The sequence below is a fragment of the Bos grunniens genome, chromosome 28 (genome assembly GCF_055505025.1).
Source record: "Bos grunniens cultivar Pamir isolate PY7600 chromosome 28, Bosgru_T2T1.0, whole genome shotgun sequence".
Classification (NCBI taxonomy): Eukaryota; Metazoa; Chordata; class Mammalia; order Artiodactyla; family Bovidae; genus Bos; species Bos grunniens.
The window spans coordinates 28,407,271-28,425,743 of record NC_141192.1 but is presented as its reverse complement, the minus strand read 5'-3'; the positions used below and the strand labels follow the sequence as shown (position 1 = coordinate 28,425,743).

Here is an 18,473-nt window from a genome sequence, read left to right as displayed (position 1 = left end):
AAATCCAGCTTGCTGCTCATTTTTTGGTAAAGGTTTATTGGTGTGACACCACACCCATTTATTTACATGTAGTCTATGGCTGCTTTCCAAAAGAGTTGAGTAGTACAACTGAGTCAGTTGGCCCACAAAGCCTAAAATAATTACGTCTGACCTTTTACAGGAAAAGTTTGCTGACCTCTGAATAGATCACACGTCCTCTTAGATGCTAAACATCATTTCAAACACAATACATTCCAAACTAAGATCTTCATCTGGGCGTGTATATTCATGCATATCTGTGTGCACACTTTTCCCTTCTCAAGTTGATCATCAACTCAAGTACATACTGTTAATGCTCCCATCTCCTGAACCCAGTTAATTAATCAAGTCCTACCATATTCTTTTCCTTTAAAAATGTCACATCCTTTCCACTCCCCTCCTGCTGTTATTCTTCCCAGATTCCACTTAGACTCCCTGACACTACCAACATACCCTGAGATCCATCCTCAACACCACTGGCAGAGCCATTGCTCTAAAAATGCCATTTTTACACTATTATAATCCAGCTCAAGAGTCTATAGTAGCTCCCCCTTGCCGTCCGCACCAAGTCTGAATTTACTCTGCCTGGCTTTTAAAATAGCCCACAGTCTGGCTCCACAGTCCATGTGAAACTTCATGGCCCACCTCTTCCCCTTGTCCAACCAGCACTCTGGTCTGGCCCATCTCTGCTAGCGTCACCCTACTACTGTATCCCACCTCTGCTCTACACTTCCACCACAACTCTGTTCTGGGTTGAATTGAGTTTTCCCAGATTCATACATTGAAGTCTGAACCCCCATACCTCAGAATGTGACCTTGTTTGGAAACAGGGTCACTGCATGTAATTAGTGAAGAGGAGGACATACTGGAGAAGGGTGGGCCTTATAAATATTTTATACAAGGAGGGAAGTTTGGAACCAGAGACACAGGGAAAACACCAGGTGAAGATAAAGGCATAAATCAGGGGATGCATCTACGAGCCAAGGGATGCCAAAGGTGGCCAGGAAACTACAAAAAGAAAGGAGAGAGGCCTGGAACAAATTCTCCCTCAAAGCTCTCAGCAGGGTCCAAATCTGCCAATACCTTGATCTTGGACTTCTGGACTCCAGGACTGCAGGACAATACATTTCTATTGTTTAAGCCACCCAGTCCCTGCCACTTTGCTAAGGCGTATGTGCATGCTCAGGCACTTCAGTCATGTCCAACTCTTTGTGACCCTATGGACTATAGACCACCAGGCTTCTCTGTCCATGGGATTTTCCAGGCAAGAATACTAGAGTGGGTTGCCATGCCCTCCTCCAGGGGATCTTCCCGACCCAGGAATCAAATCTGCATCTCTTGCATCTCCTGCATTGGTAGGTGGATTCTTTACTTATTGAGCCATCAGGAGAAGGGAATGGCTACCCACTCCAGTCTTCTTGCCTGGAGAATTGCATGGACGGAGGAGTCTGGCAGGCTACAGCCCATGGGATCACAAAGAGTGGGACACAACTGAGCAACTTTCACAGAAAGCATACACACCATAGAATACAAATTTTGTTAGGGCAGCCCTCGTAAAATAGCACAGCTTGCTTCCTGCCCATGGCTCAGAAATCTTTTGGGGAGAAGATGCTTCTGAAGGTCTTGTGATGTGTTGCTGCAGAGTGGAGAGAAGTGAAGAGGTCTGCAGATGGCAGGGTGCCATCAGTGAGCTTGCTCACCTGCCTGGGTCCTCCCCTCCAGAAGGAAGCCCAGTCTACTTCCTCGGGAGCCTACGAGGCTGCCCGACTTCATCTCCCTCCTGTCATGTCTGGGGGAGATCAGGGGTGAGGAAAGCCCAGATAAATGTTTGTAGCCCAGGGACCTGCCTTCGCTGAGTTGCTTCAGAATATCTGCTCTCCCCCTCCCTTCCTTTCCTCCCTGGAGACTTAAGCCACAGCCTTTATAAAGAGTAAACTCGGAGCCAAGCAGATCGGCTTCAGGAGTCTAGCAGCCGCCTTCCGCCTGCTTCTGTCCTGGAAGTCTGAACATCTATCTGGAGAGTCCACAGTCCTTGAATGGAGGCCGCCTGGGAGAGGCTGCCAAGTCCCAAGCATTGTCCAGGAACCTCAAGGAGGCTAAATCAGGACCGATGAACTCATTAAGGAGACTTCTTGCAAAGAATGTGGCCCAGGGGACTGGCGAGGGACCAAGTGGAGCCCTGCAGCCCTGCTGTGCTCTGACACACATGCCCATGTGACTCTGGTTGGTCGTCGGTGAGAAAAATGAAATCCCCTCCAAGTCCCTCGATTCCAGGAGGCCAGAGGCCAAGCCAGCTCTTCAGCCACCGAGTCATCACAGACTGTGTGCCTGTGAGTCTATTACCCTCTTCCCTGCAGACATTTGGTAAGTCCAAATGGCTTGATAAACTCATTTCAAATGATGTAGGGTGAACAGTGATCAGCTTTTCTTTGTTCCAGAGGAAAAAGAAGCACACGCACTGAAGTGAGGACATGACCGAGTAGTCGGAGGGAGAGGCGGGGCCAGCTTCGCGAGTGTGCAATGTGTGCTCAGGACACTGCAGCAGGCTTCACACTCTGTTCTGCCGTCTTTCGGTTTTTCATAACGACTGAGCAAGGGCCTTGCACTTTTGTTTTGTTCTGAACTCTAAAAATGATGTAAGCCACTCTGGGGAGAAGCCTGTATATATGTGTGCATGCACACATGTGAGTGCCTACGTGCATACCTGTGTGAGTATGTGTGTATGTTTAGCTGTGAGGTAGCCGTTGATGCTGAGTGATGAGTAGAGAAAGAATGGTCCAATTTCAAATCTGGGAGTGGATAATAAATATTGTTGATTCTCATTTTGTGTGATCATTGTGTTCAATAAAGTTGTTGACAACAGTGTATTGGTGAATTCTGCACCACTGCTCCCAGGGGAAATGCAGGGTTAGGTTCCTGTGAGCCTCTGGTCATGTTTCATCTACTTATCAATATACAACCTACTTTTATATGTTTGTCTAAAGACGCCTTGTTTAAAATATGTTGTTGGTTCATTAACATCAAACTCACAGCCAACAGCATTCTAAGTCAAGGTTGAACGAAACTTATCTAACAAGGCACATCACAGCCATTTTGCACTTAGGAACATAGTCTAGTCAGCACCTCAGCATGATGCTTGGGGGCCTTCATAAACACCCACCCAAAAGCACCAAAATGTGAAAACACAGCACTTAGGACACCATGAAAAGGATGCTTGTTTACAGCAATGAGAGGAAAAAGGAAAGCAGAACACTGCTTTGTTTGACCTCAGCTGGGCACATGCTTGTCCAGTGACTCCAATCTTTTGCCACTCTGCACAGGTCCATTGAACACCTATGAAAATGCCCCAAGTATTGGTTTGGAGTTACAAATAAATTTTGGTGAGTAGACAGGTTTGCAAATACCAAATCCACAAATAAGGAGGACTGAAAGTCAGTATATTCAGCTAAGGTGAGGAGCCTATGATTCAATTTCTGCTCCATCACTGCTGTATAACATCTCCATCTACTGAATTGCGATCGAACCTTCAAGACACATGAACGACTACTTCCTTCATGAGGATTTTTCCAAAAACCTCGGTTGAAGATGAATTGTTTTCTTTTTCACCTCAAGTCACCCCTCTTTCATGGACACCTGCCACTTGTCTGTCACTGTGCCTCAGATGAGGGCCAGGTTGCTGGACCACAGGGCAGTTTTACCCTACTCTCACTGTCTTCCTTGGTTCTTCCTCTTCGCCTTTTGTGGTTCCGTTAACTGCTACTTCTTGTCCACCAGAGCCTATGACAGCTGTGTGGCCGTGTACCAACCCCTGCTTTATGTCACCATAGTGACACAAAAGGATCTTTTTGTTTTTGTGACTAGGGCTTCCTTTGATGGTGTCTTCAGGGCCTTGGTGATGAAGTGTCTCTTTCTCCCAAATATTCCTCCTCATTTTGCTTATTCTGCGAATGTGACGCTGATTTAATTATACTTTATTATAATTCATTGTTGACCTTCTATCATTCCAATAAGTCGATCGTAAAATCCGTCAGAACAGGAATTACATCTTATTCACCTTTACATCTACAATGGTGCTGAGCCCCCTTTTTCTTAATGCAGGTGATGCATGTGAATTTATCAACTTGAAATGGGAATAATAAGTCTGGCTTCATCTATCACCACTATTTTTTTTTAATTGTGGTGAAGTTCACTTAGCATAAAATTTACCATTAGTGACACTGATTACATTTACAATGCAACGCTCACAGGATATTTCGTCACTCCCAAAAGAAACCCTGGGAACTTCCCTGGTGGTCCAGTGGTTAAGACTCCATGCTTCCAATTCAGGGGGCATGAGGTTTGATACCTGAGTGGGGCTAGGATTCTGCATGCCAAGTGGTACAGCCAAAAAAACAAACAAAAACAAATAAAACCCAAAAAGAAACCCTTTACCCAGGAAGTCATCACTCCCCATTCTCCCCCTCCCTTAGACCCTGCAAGCACTAATCTATTTCCTGTTTCTACTGCTACTGCTGCTAAGTCACTTCAGTCGTGTCCGACTCTGTGTGACCCCATAGACGTCAGCCCACGAGGCTCCCCCGTCCCTGGGATTCTCCAGGCAAGAACACTGGAGTGGGTTGCCATTTCCTTCTCCAATGCAGGAAAGTGAAAAGTGAGAGTGAAGTCACTCAGTCGTGTCCGACTCTTAGCAGCCCCATGGACTGCAGCCCACCAAGCTCCTTCATCCATGGGATTTTCCAGGCAAGAACACTGGAGTGGGGTGCCATTGCCTTCTCCTTCCTGTTTCTATGGGCTTGCCTATTCTGGATGTTTCATATAAATAAAATTCTATAATACGTGGCCTTGGTATCTGGCTTTTTTTCACATAACATGATGTTTTGTGGTTAATCCATGTCTTAGCATATAGCAGTTCTTCATTTCTTTTTATGACTGCATAATATTCCAAGAGAAATGCTGGGCTGGAAGAAGCACAAGCTGGAATCAAGATTGCTGGGAGAAATATCAATAACCTCAGATATGCAGATGACACCACCCTTATGGCAGAAAGTGAAGATGAACCAAAAAGCCTCTTGATGAAAGTGAAAGACGAGAGTGAAAAGGTTGGCATAAAGCTCAACATTCAGAAAATTAAGATCATGGCATCCGGTCCCATCACTTCATGGGAAATAGATGGGGAAACAGTGGAAACAGTGTCAGACTTTATTTTTTCGAGCTCCAAAATCACTGCAGATGGTGACTGCAGCCATGAAATTAAAAGACGCTTACTCCTTGGAAGGAAAGTTTTGACCAACCTAGATAGCATATTGAAAAGCAGAGACATTACTTTGCCAACAAAGGTCCGTCTAGTCAAGGCTATGGTTTTTCCAGTGGTCATGTATGGATGTGAGAGTTGGACTGTGAAGAAAGCTGAGCACGGAAGAATTGATGCTTTTGAACTGTGGTGTTGGATAAGACTCTTGAGAGTCCCTTGGACTGCAAGGAGATTCAATCAGTCCATTCTGAAGGAGATCAGCCCTGGGATTTCTTTGGAAGGAATGATGCTAAAGCTGAAACTCCAGTACTTTGGCCCCCTCATGCGAAGAGTTGACTCACTGGAAAAGACTCTGATGCTAGGAGGGATTGGGGGCAGGAGGAGAAGGGGACGACAGAGGATGAGATGGCTGGATGGCATCACCGACTCGATGGACGTGAGTTTGAGTGAACTCCAGGAGTTGGTGATGGATATGGAGGCTGGGGTGCTGCAATTCATGGGGTCGAAAAGAGTTGGACACGACTGAGCGACTGAACTGAACTGAATATTCCATTGTGTGAATACAGCACATTTTGTTTATTTCACTCACCAGTTGATGGGCATTTAGGTTGTTTCTACCTTTTGGCCTTTTTGAACAGTCTGCCTTAATATTTTAATAATAGGACTCAGTATAGAAATGTCAGTGATCATTAATATTTTTGTTACATAGACATTATAGCCTGTTTACTTGTCCCCACATCCATCCTTACTAGACTGTATGGTCCTGAGGGCAGGGACTTTGAATTGTTCCCTGTGGGTTCCCCAGGGCCTTGGTTAATTCTGGCGCAGAGTACATGTTCAATAAAGCTGTTGACAGATGAATGATTTCTGCTTAAAGGACTGACTGTCCAATCATAATATATGAGACACATCTAAAATCACTCTCATAAAATCACAGAATATTAGATCTTGAAGAATGGAATAGCTGGTCCAAGATTGTCATTTAAATATTTTTGGCACCATCACTGTCTAGCTGTGTGACATTGGGCAAGTTTCTTAAAGTATCTCTTAATCAGATTCCTTACCTATAAAATAGAGGCAGTAACATAATTACCTCATAAAGCTGTTTTGGTGTTTAAAGGACAATACAGATTCAGTGCTGATTATTAGGAATAAGAAATTAAGATCAAAAAGGGTAGGCAAAGTACTCAAGATTACACAGATGCTTAGAGGCAGAACTGAGACCAGAACCCACATCTTGGCTTTCCCATCTTCCCATGTCATTCTAAGGCTACGCAGAACCAGATGGGGAACTGAACTTTCTCTGTAATGACATCACTGCTTCTTCCACAGTCACATTCTCCGGGGCAGACCTCTCCTTCCTTAGGCGGCCTTCACATTCTAGGTTTTGTCCCTCCTTCCACATTCCAATCTAACCTCCTATCTACCTCAGGAAAGACAAAGACTCAGAGTGTCCACTCACAATTTCCCCCGAAGTATGTTCCTCAAAATATTCCCTTCTATCTAGGGTAATTTCTAGGCTGGGAAAAAAAAAAAAAAAGATTCCTTGGTCAAATGCATTTGAGAAAGAGGACATCTCTTGGAAAGAGATAATGCAAATTAGTATATAAAGCCTACTAGGAAGGTCTGCATCTAGATGCCTCCTTACCCAGTGTTCTAGGATGTAATGAAATATGAAATCTTGTCTCAGCACAATACCATGTTTGGAATGTCATGAAACACATTTTGAGAAACACTGGCTTCAATTGTTACCCCTGGCATCAAATGGAAGGGTCATATTTTTATTCATGTGGTATGAAAGAGCAGGTTTTGTCCAGTTTTTCACTGCTTAGTACCTGGCACACACTAGAGATGAAATAATTATTTGTTGAAGAAATGAATACATTTCAACAGAAATCACAATTTGAAAGTAACGATGTGTTAGTAAAGAAGCTAACACATCAGCCACTGGGTCTTCAGTCTGAAAGTGAAAGTATGAACTGGTCAGTCTTGTCTGACACTTTACGACCCTGTGGGCTGTAGCCCGCCAGGCTACTCTGTCCATTGGATTTTCCAGGCAAGAATACTGTAGTGCATAGCCATTCTCTTCTCCAGGGGATATTCCTGACCCAGGGATCAAACCCAGGTCTCCTGCATGGCAGGCAGATTCTTTACCTTCTGAGTCACCAGCGGTCTTCACGCTAGTTGTACCCAAAGGAAAGGTCCCCATGGTGTCTCTCTCCCACAAGAAGAAGACTCCCATCCACCGAGTACTGGTCTCTTGCCTTTCACAACGGCAAGTCCCTATCAAAGTAGACCAAGAACGCCGTCTGGATCACCGCCACCTGGTTCACTAGACTCCCTGCCCAGCGTCCTAGTGTTTCCAAGGGCACCAGTCTTCATGACTTCCAAAATGCAGGCTCCCTTCCAGATGCGACCTGAGTCAACAAGCTCTATTTGCATCCTCATCAAAAAATGAACTCCCCTCCCCCACCCCCGCCGCCCTCCTGGGCTCATCCAGGCAGCAGCAGAGAGCACCAGGGAGCCGGGGAACGGGGTAGGCTGCTTCAACTTTTCCTGGCAAAGCCACCTTCCTTTTCAGAACCTTTAGCTCAGCTAAGTGGAGACACCTGGTGTTTGTTGTTGCAACTTCAAGAACAATACATCAAAGATTCCAGGCAGAAAATCAGGCTCCTCATAAAAACTGCATAGTCACAAAGACAATCTGAGGAGAGGAAATGCAGATTGTAGCCCATCTCAACCTTAGGAGACTTTTTTCCCTCTCAAATTTTCTACCATCTGTGTAGTTGTTCTCCACAGACTTGCCTTTAAAACGGAGGAAAACGCAATTGCAAGGCACCCAAAATTTGTGAGGAGCCAGGAAGGAGGAGAAATACTCTTTCCTGATTGCTTTGTTTTGTCAGGTTTTAAATCAGAGTGCTAACTTTTGTGCAATAACTGTTTGGTAACACTTAATAAGTAGCTGGTGTAGCACAGTTCCAAAAAAGAAATTTTTTTTAAGCCTGTGCAAGGCCAAAGGAATATTAAAGTTTCACTACGGAAGAAATATGGCCGCTGCCAAGAAATGATTAGTCATAAAATCCACAGCATTATCATCATCCATCATTGCCTTTCTTTTAATGACCGAACTAAAAAGAGAGACATCAAAGTTTTCAAAATAAGGTTATAAAAATGCTGTACAGAGGAGGTCTCCAAATATTTTGATAGAACCTGAACAGAAAAAAATATAGAAAAATCATTGAAACAAATCACAAAACATATGTTGTTATGTTTTGCTCTAAAAACCATGAAGTTTATCCAGAACCCTATTATGGTAACTGCTTAGCTTTTCATGCATTCCTAAATTACCATGTAATCTAAAACCTTGTTTTCAGCTGTCCTATATTGGAAAGTCCCTTAAAATAATCAGGATGATTACAGGCTGGTATTCAGAAAGAAACTTGCTTGTATTATAGTAACTGAAAGTATTATTTATCAGGCAGGCTCCTTTAAAAAAAAAAATCTACCTCAGAAGCACAATGTATTCAGGAAATACCTAAACCAAGGATTGCATTTTGGGCTCTCTACATTTTCAAACACATGGATAGTTGGTGTAAAAATATGTTCTTTTCCTGCAGGGACTTGACTGTAATTAGTGTATGCCAAAACTCTCTCACAGAGATTTCATTGTCTTATCTACTTACATCATCTTAATGCGATTTTATTTTACTTTGTCAAAGTCATATTAATGTAAATGTGTTCTTGATAGCAAACAGAGTTCTTTTTTATGCAAAACAGGATTCAGCTGACTCTAATAAAACAGCTTGCAGTCTATTAGACTATAACAGTAATGTGCTTATTTTGTTTCTCAAATCAAGACTGTGTCAGAAAGCTATAGACAGAGATTTGTCTTGTTTTTCACAATAATTGCTAGGGTGGGGTTACATTATGATCTTTAAATGAATAGTATTGCTTAGAACAAACACTTCATATATCTTTTATCTTCCCCTGCATACAGTTCTGAGTTTTCTTTGAAAATGCTGCGCTACTTTTCCACATAAGTCATCAGAATGTTTCCAAAGAATTTTAACTGCCAGATTAATTATATCTTGCAAACAAAGATAGATTGCTTACATTCTTTATTCAGAATTCCTGCCAGTATGGAGCAACTGGCAACAAATTAATTTCTTTTGCAACCATGCAAAATGTTTTGCTATGAAAAGCTCTGGAAGGTAAATGTATCCTTAAAAAAAAAAAATTAGGTTGCTCATTCTGAAAGGCTAATCTGTAAGCAAAAAACAGAGGATTAAATGAACTTGACTGCTCTCCCTCACTTTTTTTTTTTTAGCATTTACGTTATAGCTTTCCGTTAATGTATTCCGTTAATTAAGTATTGCTGTGACCTGGTGGCAATTTTTGAAATCCAGGGAATTTTTCCCCCTTTAAATTCCACCTCCCCCACAGAGCAGAATATAATCTGTTTCCAGTCAGTTTATGTCAGCTGTGTCTCTACTACAAGCCTCTAAAATGTTTTAATAAATTTATCAACCAAAAAATATTACAAACATTTCATTTCCTTTGATTCAGACACACATACACACCAAAAAAAAAAAAAAAAACCTCTGCCTTCATTGCAAATTCTTGCCGGTATGAATCATTCTAAGTAATATTTGCTTTAACTTTCGTGTGGTTCTACAAACAACCTTTATATGGCTGGACTTCAAAGCTAGGAGAAATAAAGGTTAGAAATGTGATAGGAGTAATCTATTATTAGGCATGAAACATTAAACCACTTTTAGCTATAAGTCTTAAAACCTGAATAATCTAGGTTTTTAATGTAGGGCATATTTATTGTGCTTTCACTTACAGAGGCATTTATCACAGAGGAGTGTTTGGAAGAGAAATATTTTCCATTGCACTTTGTGCCACAATTTGGTTTAATTTTTCCTAATATTTAATTTAGAAAAACGGTAATATTATAACAGGGTTCTCATGTTTCCTGGCCAAAATGCTTGGTGTTCCTCACAGAGTAAAATTAATCTGTTACCAGCCCGCTGACCTGCAAGTCAGGTTTCAGTGAAGTAGGCGCTGAGAGGGAAGGGCAGAGGAAGGGGGTGAGTGAGGGTGGGTAGGAAGATAAGATCTCTTTCTTAGACTTGGAAGGAAAAAAAAAACGCTTAGAGGAATGTCTCAACCCACCCATGCCATCAAATGACAGAAAATAAGCTGAACGGTGTATTTGCGCAGAGGAGTGTTTGAAAACATTTATTAGCTCCATCCATAACGACATCCACTGCAGGAATGTTAATTGTTAAAATCTGTACTGCAGTTATTTCTTTAAGCAAGGGGGGGCTGCATTGAGTGAAAATTCAGCTCCTTGTTTCTCTTTTTTTTCCTCCACATATACTTGCACTTAAAAAAAAAAAAAACAACTAATGTTATGAAATAAGTCGTATCAGATGGAGAGCTTTCTATCACAAGAGAATACAAAACAGTGTTAAGGATATATGCATAAGCGGGAACAAAAAAAACAACATTGGTAACATTTTGTTCTTGATTAAATTTGTGCTCCTAATACAGTAGATTAAAAATAAGTCCAACTGTTAAACACATTAGTGTTCAGCCACTGCTGATGTGCCAGGAAAGCAGCTATCGCTACAGACCTGGCCTGACTCTTTGCAGCCTTGAGGAGACAGAGGAAATCTGACCCCCGGGAAATCTGAGGCCTCCCCCACTGCACCCCCTCCCCCCCCCCATCCCCACTCCCAGTCCATCAATGACCCTGCAGTTTGGGGATTCCTCGTTTTCATCTGCTGATTACATACCAGAACCTTCTTAACATCTTCTCACACTGTGTCAAACTGAGGTCCCTCAGCAAAGCTGAAAGAGAATATTGGCTTAAAAACATGGAGAGAAGAATTGCTAATAGCTGGCCGCAATCAAGGCATGCTTTGAAAAAAATTAAAGTTGTCATCTTTGGGGCAATTATTTGTGAAACTTGTGTCCTTTAAGAAGATTGGTGTAGGGGCTTCCCTGGTGGTCCAGTGGTTAAGACTTCACTTTCCAATGCCAGGAATGGAGGTTCAATCCCTGGTCTGGGACATGCCTGGTGACCAAAAAGCCAAAATCTAAAACCAAAGCAATATTGTAACAAATTCAATAAAGAGTCTAAAAAATGGTCCACATCAAAAAAAACAAAAAACAAAAAACCTTAAAAATAAAGGATTAGTGTAAGCCCCACATCCCATTCCCCAGGCATTTTATGACTAAAAACGAGACTAAAGATGGGATCACATCCCAAAAATACCTGAAGTGGGAGCCACTCCAGTGATCATAGCCAATGCTCTTCTGGTGTAGTTGATGTCCAGTGAGGTTAAGGGCAACATTGCAACAGGAGACCTGAGCTAGCAGGCTGGAGATTCCAAGCTTCGGTTTCCCCCACCCTGTCCATTGTATGACACCACACTGCTCAGTTAGTTCAAAATAAGAGACTGAAATTAAACCCGTGAGTAAGAGAAATAATATATTTCTTCAGGTGATTGTAGTAATGGCTCTACCTAATCTGTGTGTGATTATATTTGTATGATTTCTTCAAATTATGTGTGTGTTTCTGCTTGAACAAAAATATCAGCTCTTCAATTCTTACTCCCTCCTCCCCCGCCCTGCCCCCCATCTTCCCCTCCCAGCTTCCCCCACTCCCTCTCAAGTGCACTTTTTTATGGTCTTTGGTCAATCTGGCTTAATAGGTTACCTGTTGCTGACACTCTCACTTCACACAGAAGTGGTACTCTCGGCTGTGACTTGCTTTCTGAAAGGGTATGAGGGTATGATGTTTATAAATCTAGGAAGTTAATTGCTCCCCAAAAGCAATGCAGAAAACTGCATATATTGCCAAGAACAGAGAACAGTTAATTGAAACTATTTGGGGCATGCAGTATAGAACAAGGAGATGGTTTCTGAGCAACACATATCTCAATGTGGCTTGCCAAAGACCTGCACACTTTTAATTTGCTCTACAAATTTGGTTAGCCCAATAAAGTATAAACATCAAACACTGGTTGTGGAACGCATTAAACATTAACCAACTGAGACCTTAAAGACTTGAGTAGAACATTAAAATTAGAGGAGAAAGATAGGCCAGGCAGCTCTGGGAAATTAGGTTAAGACTCTAAAAGAGAATGTTTGTTGGCTGGGTAAAAATAAAGCAAGAACTATTTTAAGATTGGTAACCATTTGTCTCATAGACAGACTATTTCCCCTCCCTGAGATTATATTTTTAAAATCAAGCAAATTTACCAAGTCATTTTGGTTTTCTGATTGTTCTCCAGGACACAATGTATTACCATCCAAATGAGCTCTGAAAGGGTGAGGGTGGGAGGGTGGTGGTGGCATTACCATTGCTGTCCCAGACCTAAGAATTTTTAGATGAAACTGTGCATTTTATCCATTTTGTGTGTTTGTCAGTATTCCACATTGCTTAGCCTGGGGGTCAGCCCCATAAAGGTTCAGTAAATTTTGTTGGACAGCAAAATGAAAATGCTCTCTAAGGAGATTAAGGATGGCTCCCAGGTTTCCCATTCAGACTTGTCCGGTAAAGCCCACCCAAACCCTTCATGAGTTCAGGATGTATTCCATTCACAACAAGAGCAATAAGCATATCCTTTGAAAGAGAAAGATTCAAGAAAACGAAAATAATACCATATTCAATTACCTTGTTCCCTAAGTATCCTTTGTTCCAGGGGCCTCACAAAGTAAATTCCTGCAAGATAAGAACATTTCCTCTCAGGAGAAAGTTTGGTACATTATCTTTTTTTGATAGCCACTAAGAGTCTAGGATCTTGTAGGTGATAGCTCTCAACAACCCCACATAAGTTATGGTAAGAATGAATTGAACCAGGGATTCCCAGTCGCCAGGATCAATGCCTGATGATCTGAGCTGGACTTGACGTAATAACAGAAATAAAGTGCACAATAACTGTAATGTGTTGAATCTCCCCAAAACCATCCCCGATGCCCCTGGTCTGTGGGAAAACTGTCTTCCATGAAACTGGTCCCTGGTACCAAACTGGTTGGAGCCCACTGATAAACCACTACTAGCCCAAGAATGAACTCCCAAGGCAGTTTAAATCTAACTACCTGCCTTCATGAGAATCCAAATATCCAGTCATGATAGGATATAAGAACCCTTAGGAACCCAGTCCCACTTGGGGTTGCCTCAAAAGTAGACCCCAAGACATTTGGGGAGGCAAAAGAAACACCAGATAGGGAGCAGGAAAACGAGGCAGGATGGGAAGGGCAACTGATGGGAGATGTATTGAGTTGGCCGAAAAAGTCATTTGGGTTCTTCCATTTGATGTTATGGGGAAACCTAACCAGGTTTTTGGCCAACCCAAGCCAGCTACAAGTCAGCACCTGGAGCTTAATTCCATGGAAAACTCTGGAAGCCAGTGTAGAATACACACCTCAGAATTATCCCACCGGAGAGATGGAGCCGGGGTGTTTATATACCAGCTGCCATCAGTCTCTGGATGAAGTTGTTCCTGAGAGGCATTAATTCCGGGTTACCCGCAGCTAACCACATAGGCAGACAAAGCAGGTTTTGGGTAGCCAAAGGAAGCTCTCAAGCCGCACAATGCAGGAGCTGGGAATTGGAGACCAGGCTGGCACACTCAAGTGTCATCAGAGTGAGGCACTATTGGAAGTATTCTAACAGAAGTGTCTAAATATCGGCAATGACTTCTGAGACGTTTAACTGTAATTCTTTGTTGTGTCTAGTATAGTAGCTAAAATATCATAGGGGCTTAATCGATGTTTGTTAAATGAAGAAAGGAAGGACAGAATAAGACATCAGTTAACTGTTTTAAAGCTGCATATATATGGTTTATGCAATATTTAATATTGAACAGTTAACACTTTGCTTTAGAAGCTATATAATATGGGCTCAGGCTTACAATCAGACAGACCAAAGTTTAAATATCACTTCCATCACTTTCAAGTTGTAAAAACTTGAGCAAATTACTTCCCTTAGTCTCTGTGGCTCCATATATAAATTGCCTGTTTCATAGTATCATATGGTATAAAACTGGAGAAGTAAGTGATAAAAGACTAGGTACAGTAATTGACACATGGTAAGTACTCAGTGCTAATATAATGATTCAAGAGTCAGTTCTCTGACTTCAAATCCCACTTGTGCCACCAACTATTCATATATTGGGTTAGCCAAAAACTTTGTTCAGGTTTTTTTCCATAAGATGTTAAGGAAAAACACGAATGAAATTTTCGGCCAACCCAGTAACGTCAAGCCAGTCACTTAACCTCTCTGCTACAAGACATCCCCATCTCGGAAGTGGAGACAAAAATTTTTTGCTGTTTGTTCCCGTGAGAGTGAGAACCTAAGAGGACATCATAAGAGGACTAAGTCAGACTTATTGAGCACTCGAGAGTTTGCACAGTCCTTTTATGTGTGCCATCTCACTTCCGAGCAGGAAAGGACTTTGAAATCATAAATCATCCTTCCAATGTAGGGGAGTGCCTCTCCACTTCTCCAAATGCCCCCAAATCTGATTTGGATTTGGATTAGGCTGTAGATTGTGTAGAGACCTATTGGAGCTACACAGAGAGAAAATTTGGTTTGAGTCATCAGTGCTCAGCCAGGCAGTCAGAGTGGGCATGAGAGTGTCCAGCAGGCACTTGCCCACGTGGATCTTGTGGCTCACATTTAGGATGGAGTGTTAAGATTCTAGATGAATGAAGATTAGAATTTATACTGGAACCATTGAACCAGTGAAGTCATATAGCCAGGCATCACAGTGGACCTGTCTGGAAAGGGCAGGCAAGGGGAGTCTCATGCACAGCACACCAGGAGATAATGCCTAAAACGTAGCCTGAGGATGATTCCATCAGCCTGTCTGAGCATTGAGTACATGCTAATCATGGTAGCAGATACAAAAAGGAGTGCCTTTTATTATCCCTATTTCACAGTTGATAACACTGAGGCTTAGATACTTGCCCATGTTATGCAGAACTGTAGCCAGGTCTGCCTGAAGCCAAAGAGAAGGTTTTAAACCACTCTATAACACTGATTTTCTGTAACATCATGATATTTTGATACCATCAACATGTAGCTATAATAGAGACAAAATAAAGAAAATCTAATTAATAATATGTATTTTTTCAATGTTTAGCATCTTGAGGGAAAAAAGTTTTGCAACAGAGCATTGAGAGTCACTGGACGGAGCATATTCAACAAGAGAAGACGAAGTCATGACCACTACTCTCCAAATGCTCTTATTTTATGGTATTGCTAAGCCTTCCAGAAGAATTCAGCCAAGGCAACAAGAATGAATTTAAGTAGCTAGTCCTCTTTGTGATTAGTTCCGTCCCTTGCATCTCAATGAGCTCACTTGAAGAGAATCTAAGAATCAAATAATACTTGCTAGCGTACTGTTCATTTACTGAGCACTTACTCTGTGCCAGGCAGTGCCTGGAGGTTACATCCACCATTCCTCAGCATCCTTCTGGGTTATGTGCCATTAGCTTCCCCTTTTACAAATGTGAAACTGGAGCTCAGAGAGGTTGAAGAGCTTTTCCAAGGTCAAGTTAGAGCTAGTAAGTAGAAGAGCTGTGATTCAAATCCGGACTGCCCGATGCTAGGAATGAAACACTCATCCCTGGTGCTCTGCTATCTCTGCAGGTTTGAATCCTAGTGATGCAAAAGTACCCATTTTCTTTCAGACATTTTCTATTACATAGGACAAATCTGGGCTTTTAAGTATTGTAAACAACTTTTGAAAAAATGTACTTGAGCAAACTTAGTTCCCGGGAATTCTTGGGAACAGAGTTTAAAGTTCCAAAACAAAACAAATCTTTGCTAAATGAGCCTGTCATGATAAAATTGTATTAAAAAAGTAGGATATACAACTGCATACAATATTTGATCCCAATTTCACAAACATTTTTAAAACTTTTAGTAAATATATGTTTGTAAAAATATACTTTCAAAAAACATTATGTTTTATGTACAGTGTTATAATCCTGAACTTTTACTTAACCTTACTTAACGAGTATACAGCCTCTATAATATTCAACACGGAACAAAAATTCTAAGAAGGACTACATTAAAAGTCAAAAAGGGGTCTCTATTTTTTTTATTATTTAAACGAACAAATATTACATATATCATCTGGAAAAAGTGAACATTAATATTTGCTCAGTCACCATGTATCAGGGACAAGGCTGGACTTTTAAAATCTATTGTCTTAACTAATAGCCGCCACAAGCTTGTGTACAGCTACCATTTTGTTAATAAGAAAGCAAGTTTCAGAGAAATTAAGTGGCTGTTCCACAGTCATGAAACTGAAAAGTGGCAGAAGTGTAATTTCAACACCTTCTTACTCCAGGCTGGGAGCTCTTTGTAACACAGTGTAACCCATCATACAAATTATTTATTATGCATCCATACTTGTGGGTTCACTCCCTGGATTGGGAAGATCTCCTGGAGTAGAAAATGGCAATCTGCTCCAGGATTCTTGCCTGGGAAATCCCATGGACAGAGGAGCCTGGCGGGCTATAGTCCATGAGATCACAAAGGATCGGACACAACTGAGTGATGAAGCATACATACAGGCTTTCTCTGTGATGCCATTGATTCCTGAGATATTAATTTATTATATATTCCTGATTTTACAGGGGAATAGGAAAAGAAAGGTCGTTTCTCTTCCCTAAATCAAAACCGTGAGCCTTCCCACAACAGGTGAGATTCCTAGGGCAGAGTGAGGAAGACTTCGCCTTGCAAGAGGAGGGAAGCGGTGCTGGGGTCAGCAAGGCTGTCCACCAGGGCCCCAACCCAAATGTTTTGCCCAAAGATCTTGCTGCCTCAGCTTACCACATGATGATTGAGGCTGCCCATCTTTGAAATAAAGAATCCTAGGATGCCTCAGAGCTTAACTTGAAAACCTCCAATCTAAAGAATTAAAATAATGGAACTTTCTCTTTCTTTGTCAGTTCAGGACTTGGACTTAGCTGTAAGGAGCTTACTCAAACAAGGCATACTTTCACCAAGGTCTCTGAGGCATTAAACTTGTTGACGCCATGCCAGGGAATTCATCCCCACTGTCAGGGACAGGACAGATGCAAAATTAAATAAGTGCTTCAACAGTTCGCCCCTTGCATGTCTTTTTTAAGTTTCTCCTGGATCAATATGACTGCCTTCAGGAATGGCAAGAATTGACTACCTACCAAAAAGGAGATTCCAGTCCATGGAACCTGTGGGCATTTTGGGCCCCTACCCCATTCTAACAGAAGTCATTTTTCAGTCCCATCGGCTATTCTTCTAGCTGTGCCCTTTAGCACAGACTCTTCAATCAACAGCAATAAATAGAAAAGGCATGAAAGCACCAGCCCCTGCAAAAAATAGTCTCCTTTTTATTTAAAATATCAAGATTTCATTGCTTGTGCTATGGCTAATAACAGACGGCAAAGTGGCAAGGCAGCTCCCCAAGCCCGTTCTGTTTCCAAGCTCATTAAACTTTGGAACAAGGTCTGTCCGTTGTGCGTGCATGTGTTTTAAAGCTGTTTTACGACATATTGTCAGGAACTCAGGTACTGGGCCTCTTTAACTCCAGCTTTCAGCAACTGCCTTTGCACTTCCCTTTCACATAATTAAACACCCTATGGTACTTAACAGAGTAATAAGTGGCACATCAATAAAGCAATAAATAATTGTATTCAGAAAAACTCCAGAGCCATCATCCATTAAGCAGCAGCTGTAAGCAATAGTTTTGATTAATCAATAAGGTTATAGAATAGGAAAGCAGAAGTTGATCGAGGCTGGGAAGAATCAACCTGACTTCTTCTAAGCTAAGGAGGTGGCTCATCTCCCAGGTAACTTGCGGGGAGAATATAAATTGCAAGTGCTAGCCCAGAAAATAACTGCAACCGCAGGAAGCCCCACCTCCAGAAACTAGTAAATTACTAGTTAAAAACAAAGAAACAGGACAATTCATCTCTAGGGCAAGAGGGTTGCCTACTGAGAAGGAGGAGTGACTGCCCATAAAAGCAAAATGTTTCAACTTCAGAAAACAAACACTGAGCTGAGTTGAGCTGCGGAGCCAGGAGGAGGAGGGTGATGAACCTGGAACTCCGCCCGTGTGTCCACAGTGGACGTCTCAGCACCCTACTCAGCCTCCTGCCAAGAGGGAGACCCTATAGGAGTGCTGTTACTGGA

The 18,473-nt window shown here is 42.0% G+C and overlaps 2 long non-coding RNA genes across 2 annotated transcripts in view; one reads left to right on the top strand and one right to left on the bottom strand.

Annotated features, from left to right (window-relative positions):
• The first annotated feature begins 1,749 nt into the window (after nucleotides 1-1,749).
• LOC147343061 (uncharacterized) lies at nucleotides 1,750-2,840 on the top strand. Its single transcript, XR_015157202.1, has 2 exons — nucleotides 1,750-2,382; nucleotides 2,457-2,840. It is a non-coding gene; the product is annotated as an uncharacterized LOC147343061 (long non-coding RNA).
• A 7,646-nt stretch (nucleotides 2,841-10,486) lies between these two features.
• The window catches only part of LOC147343060 (uncharacterized), a 68,689-nt gene continuing 60,702 nt past the window's right edge, over nucleotides 10,487-18,473 (bottom strand). Inside the window, exons 3-7 of the long non-coding RNA XR_015156921.1 lie at nucleotides 12,960-13,007; nucleotides 12,000-12,056; nucleotides 11,556-11,691; nucleotides 11,074-11,376; nucleotides 10,487-10,660 (exon numbers count right to left, since the gene is read on the bottom strand). This is a non-coding gene — a long non-coding RNA (uncharacterized LOC147343060). The remainder of the gene's footprint in view (nucleotides 10,661-11,073; nucleotides 11,377-11,555; nucleotides 11,692-11,999; nucleotides 12,057-12,959; nucleotides 13,008-18,473) is intronic.